This window comes from Talpa occidentalis, unplaced genomic scaffold, assembly GCF_014898055.3.
Source record: "Talpa occidentalis isolate TD23 unplaced genomic scaffold, MPIMG_talOcc4v2.1 talOcc4.9, whole genome shotgun sequence".
In the NCBI taxonomy this organism is placed as follows: domain Eukaryota; kingdom Metazoa; phylum Chordata; class Mammalia; order Eulipotyphla; family Talpidae; genus Talpa; species Talpa occidentalis.
In genome coordinates this window covers 54,770,729-54,776,728 of record NW_023605305.1, presented here as the reverse complement: position 1 = coordinate 54,776,728, position 6,000 = coordinate 54,770,729, and the positions used below count along the sequence as shown (strand labels likewise).

The window sequence follows — 6,000 nt, the reverse complement described above, 5'->3', positions numbered from 1 at the left end:
ACAATACATCTGACTTTTAGTGCTTTACATGTCAGTCAAACTATGGGGTAGGGAACTATTTATCTAGCTTCTCCTGTGGCACTGTTTTAGATATTCTGGCAACAGTTAATAATTATACAGTGCTTACTGTGGACTAGATATTGTGTCCCAAGTGCTTTATAGACATTATGCATTTAATTCTTATGAAAATCATATGATTAGATATAATTTCCCCCACCTTCTGATGGAAGGTGGGAGACTAAAATTCTGAGAGAAATTTAGGAAACTAAAATTCTGAGAGATTAGGGAACTTGCCCAGAGCTGGCCAGTTCAAAATTGATGAATCTAGAATAAGAACCTAGTGTTTGATTGATGGACAGGCCTATCTTCTAGTATTACCCAAATAGTTTTTAATACCTTTAGATAGGAGTGAATGCATAAATAAGAATTATGGTAATATATATTCTAAACATAAACCTTTGCCAAAACATAAAATTTCTCACTTCAGAGAGAAACCAAATAAAGAATATATTACTCATTCATTCATTCATTCATTCATTCAGTACTTATTGCCAATTACGGTTGTGTCAAACATTTGATAGAAAGTGGAGGCCTAGAGGTAAAAGATTGTCCTTGATTCTAACTGGCTCGTGGTCTTTAGGGGATTCAGACAGTAATAAAAGAATTCTAATATGTAACTGGTACAGAAGCTTTCGTGGCTCGGGAGTGCAGAGAGGTTATTAAAGACGTCCAGAGTGGTTGACAACCAAACTGAGCCTTGCAAACTAGGAGAACTGAAATGAAACGAGAGATGGGAGGAGAAAAGGAAAATAAACACAAACCTTTTTTTTTAATCTCTTGTTCAGTCAAAAGCTGTTTTTCAACTCATTCACTTGCAACCATGGCAGCAGCTTGATAGAAAACTTTTGGCAAAGGAGAGAGGAAAGGGGGAAGGGGAGGAGGAATTGAGAGAGAGAGAGAAGTATTGAGAACACAAGGTAGACTAGAACCTCGTGAGATCACTGCAGTTTTCAATTTAGCATTGTCTTTTTATGTGCTTTGGGAAATTATACCCTTTCTCAGAAATAGATTGTCATTTCTGATTTTCTGTAAAGGAGGTTGACAGTTGAAAGACTGCTGAACTTTTCTGAGATTCTGCACTGTCACCTGCTTCCCTTCTCCTTCAGTCTTTTTCCTTCCTAGACTGACACTATCAGCTACTGCAAAAGTGATGCTAATTTCCTTTTAGCTATATTGGGACTTGAACACAAAGACTGCTCTGAACCAGAAACGGTGGAAGAAACATGCAGATAGATATTTAGGTAGCAACCATAACTGCATTTACTCTTTCATTCTAGGTTAGACCAAAGTAGCTTCGGTGTGAAATACAAGAGTTGCTACAAGAGTAAATTACAAAGGGGGGGCCTGAAAACCTTATGCAAACCTCAAAACTGGCAATCGCCAATCATTTCAGTTGCTGTGCAGTTGGCAAGGGGATTCTTTCCTTTGGAATGTTGTACTCTCCCCCCTTCCAACACATAGTCCCTAGTATAGACTTTAATATAATGTGAGATCAAGATATGAAGATACTAATAAATTTTATGCTTAAGGGAAGAATGTTAAAGCATCTGGGAAAATGGAAGCATTATTTTCCACGTCCTTCTGGTTCATTCCCACTTAGTCCAGCGCTCACAGTTTTATTTTTTATTTATTTTTTACTTTTTCCATGCTTGGGCTTTTTTTAGTACTCTCATGACAGACTAAGTATTGTTTTCTCTTGGTTCTATTCTTGTTGACTTGCATATTGTCTAATGCAAACCTTATCCTCTTAGGACGCTGCAGTCCCTCTTCTTTCCCGCCCCCTCAGCAGTCTTCTTTTTCTATATATACACCTTCAATTTTAAGCAGTTTTCCTACCTTGTCACAGTCCCATGCAGAGATACATCAATTGCAGCATCTGTGTGAATGCCTCTCTCTATTGTGAGGTTTTCAATTGCTTGGAATTCTTTCTCTGAGTCTTAATGATTTCTCTGTATAAGGTTTTAGAATCTGCATTTTTCTTCTTCACTAGGAATGTATTTATTCCCACTCTCCTGCCTTGAATCGATTCTAATGGGTGTGTACGGATGGTCTGATGAACTGTAAAATAGAATGAGAAAGCGGGTTAAATCATTCTTTCCAAAAGGTACCCTTTTTGTCACCCATATATTCCTAGAAAAAATAGTTAAAAAGGAGAAAAAAATACTACTGGAGAGAGATCTTAAATTTGGGGTGGTGTTAATTTCGGACACTCCTAATTTCAAGTGAATGTGAAATTTTCTGTATTTTTGATTCCTTAATTATAGCTCATCTCAGATTGTAAGCCAATGATTAGCATATGTTTCTTATTTAATACTGTGTACTTCAGGGACAGAGATTTGCTCATATTCATCTTTGTGTCCCTAGCATTATGTTTGGCATATAGCAGCCCCTGCATAAAGAGTCTTGGATGTGTCTTTCACTACTATTATATCCTAGGAGTACCAGAGTTTTAATTTTCCCAGTTGAATAATATATAAAAATGCATACAATTCAGATTAAAATCATAATTTGTTGATTGACATTGTTGTGTTGAAGTTTAAGCAACTGTTCTACATTTCTCAGTGCTATTTTAAATTGTGAATGTGCTTTGCACAAACACATATTAGAACATTAAATTGTGCACCCAACTTGAGAGAATGCTTTTGAAAATATGAACATATGTGATTTAAAAACAGAAAGGTAAAAATTAGCATCTCAAAATAAAGTTCTATGCAAATAAAAAGGATTTAAGAGATAGGCTGTGTCTGTATATCATATAAAATGTTAAGAAGAAAGTCAATCTTCAGCCAGGTGTTTCACTGTTAAGTTAAATGTTCAGATGCCACATTATCCTTGCCCAGATTTCTATTATTTATTGAAAGCTAAGGCCTTTTAAGCCAGTACAGATGGATTGACTAGCTATTTTGATTGTAATCAACCATAAAAGTTGCCTGACTGTACTTCTGTCCATTGATTCATCTGGGGCAGAGAGGTAGATTGAAAGTGCACAAGGTGAGGCTTATCAAGCAGAAGTGCGAAGGCACCATTTTTGAAACAGAAGTAAGAAACTTAAATAAGTACCCCCAAATACCATTTTCAGCAAGACAACAAAAATCTTGCAGTCTGAGGGGGAGGAATTAAAATTGAAATGAACTAGCAGAGGAGCTGTGCCATGGAAACTCCTCAGCTGCTGCCTGGAAGAGATCTTCAAAACTCCTAAAAAGGAAGAAAAAGTATCTTCTATATGCATATGATGCAGAATTTAGAGGAGAAAATTTTAGAAGCTTGTTTGTAGATAGGCATATATGTTTCCAAGTTTACTCCAACTAGGAAAAGGAAAAAGAATGGGAAAAAAAATGAATTCTGGAGAAAGTGTTTTTTGGGAAGACCAAAAGATCTCAATGTTAGGGTAGTCTTTTGTCTATACTGGGGTTATATTGTCAGTTTCTCAATACGTATTTTTGGAAGTAGTTCTATCTAGAAGATTTCCATAGTTTTTTTTTTTTTTTTTTTTAATCTTACAGGAAAAGTTAAAACCACCATCTAGCCTCTTTATATTTCCTTAGAGTTTTGTTTGTGACATAGAGAAAGCAAATTTAAGGATAAAAGTAAACTGCTATAATCATCTATTAATAAAAATGCACTAAAATGAAACTGGGCAGATTATTTGGAATTCATGTTGACAGGAATAGGTTATGGAAGAGAATGGTGTATTACAAATAGCATGGGTTATGGAATCAGGCCTCTATTGACTCATTCAGTAATGATATATTGAGAGCCTACGATAGGTTAGACATTGTGCTGGGTTGTAAGCGTATAACAGAGAATAAAACAGAAGAAGTCCTTGTCCCCATGGCACCCACAGACTAGTAAGGGAGAAATGGTTAAAAACACATAATGAATCTATGGCTGCTTTTTGCCAGTAAATACAAAAAGAAAAAAAATATCGAGAGATAGAAATTAAAGTGTTTGAAGAGCTAAAATACTCTAATTCCATTTTTGAGAGTCACTATTTATATTGAGGTGACATTGTTTTACATTGTTGTTTATGTTTTAGAGGTATAGGATTCCCCCCCTTCAAGTGTTGTTAATAAATCACATCCACCACCAAAAGACCATCACTCACAGACCGTCCATTGACCAGGGGAGCATTACTTAATCTTTTTGAGTCTCAATTTTCTCATCTGTAAAACAAATTTTAAAAGAACCACTAAATAATGTATAAATAAGTGAAATGAGATGTTTTTAATAACACATCCATTTTGGATAACTAAGAATTAACTGGAAGCCCTTTTGTTCTAGCTAAATTACCAACAATCTAATCTACTGTGTGTCACAGTGCCAGATCCTAGACCTAGGGTGATACAGATTATTGAAAATTTGACATTCAAGGTTAACTCCATTACAATCCCTGTGCTTTCAGGCATCCTGTTCTGTGTAATTAGTCACATATAGAATTTCTATAAAGACATGTATCCAAAACCTCCTTCCTAATTACTATGTTTTATTGTCAGCAAACAATCCCATTCTTTATTTCTTGAAGTGGTGGAAAGGACCACAGCCATATTTTCTTAAAATATTTATTTATTTGTTTGTTTTTGTGTAGAAGAACTGGAGTGTAGGCCACGGGTGAGAGGGTTCACCAGAGACAGAGTGGGGAGCAGAACAGGCTGATCTACTGAAATACACTGCTAAGGTGAGTGGTGGGTGAAACAGAAGTCTGCTGTGCCATGTGGTTTAACTCCCTGGTGGGGGATTGAACTCTGGCTTTATGGAGGGCCATCAAGGTAGTGGTGCTGAGAGTTAACCCCTAGTCTACCAGGGAGGGCCACAGCCCTATTTTCTACTGGTGCTCCAATTAATCTGTTGTTGCACATTTTTTTTTTTGTTTTAAATGCCCCCTGGAAAATAAGTATAGGAGATTCATTTGTGGTGCTGCGCACTAAGGAAGGATTAAAGTCCAAGGGTTTTGGCATAAAGAGGAGTGTTAATGTTTCAGGCTAACAATTAGCACAATGACTGAATATAACCTAACACTGCTTTGAAGATTCAAAATCCTGTAATGGCCTAGGGTCAACAGGCTAATAAACTGATAATCCAGTATGCTAAGAGTTGAAAGTGAATGAGACACAAACCCTGGAACATACATCAGAATTTGATTTCTTGAATGGAACTTTCATATATCTTATTGTTAATATTATGTTTTCTTTTCTTTTTCTTTTTTTCTTTTTTTAAGGATTATGTTTTGGTTTACCCAGTGTAAGGTAAGTGGAAATTACCACGTTTTTTCTGCCCTCCCACCATTAGCATCAATGATCGATAGGCGTGGTCTTACATGCATGCCTCATGGCAGCACTTGGAGTGTGGTGTGTGGGTGCATAAAGTGGGCGCACCTGAGCTGAAGAGTCTGCGCATGTAGGGGCAGCGACGCAGAGGATGAGCCAGGCAGCAGAGGACGGGAGGTGGCGGATGATAGTGCAGCAGAGTGCAGTGGAGAGCGAGCGTCAGAGAATGTCTAAGAGAGTGAAAAGAGCATGTAGGGATTCTCAGGGGGTCCAAGTTTCTGACTCCCTGCTGACTTGTTTCCCCTAACCTGTGGGGATGATGCCCAGGGCTCCAGGGTGCTCTTTCAAGTTGCCTGAACTGATGATCAACCTGCCTGGTCAGGGATGGCTGCAGAACCCCCAGTGATATGGATGATGTGTTTCTGGTTAGTTGAAATTTTAAGAATTGAATTTGGGAGGATCTTTTCATTTTATGTACCAGTTTACCATCCTAATATCAGCTGGATGTTTTAATAGCATACACCATAGATTTAAAGTGAATTTTTCCTTAAGTTATTCCTAATTCAGGTAGGCTAATACTTAACACAAGTAGAGAAACAATGTCTGACAAATCTTATTACACATCATCCAAGAGACACTTTTAAATACTGCTTCCTAGGTTTTATCTCAAATATAC

At 37.1% G+C, this 6,000-nt stretch overlaps 1 long non-coding RNA gene across 1 annotated transcript in view; it reads left to right on the top strand.

Moving 5' to 3' along the window:
* The first annotated feature begins 5,271 nt into the window (after nucleotides 1–5,271).
* Nucleotides 5,272–6,000, top strand: part of LOC119236627 (uncharacterized) — a 91,129-nt gene continuing 90,400 nt past the window's right edge. The window contains exon 1 of the long non-coding RNA XR_005123115.2: nucleotides 5,272–5,303. This is a non-coding gene — a long non-coding RNA (uncharacterized LOC119236627). The remainder of the gene's footprint in view (nucleotides 5,304–6,000) is intronic.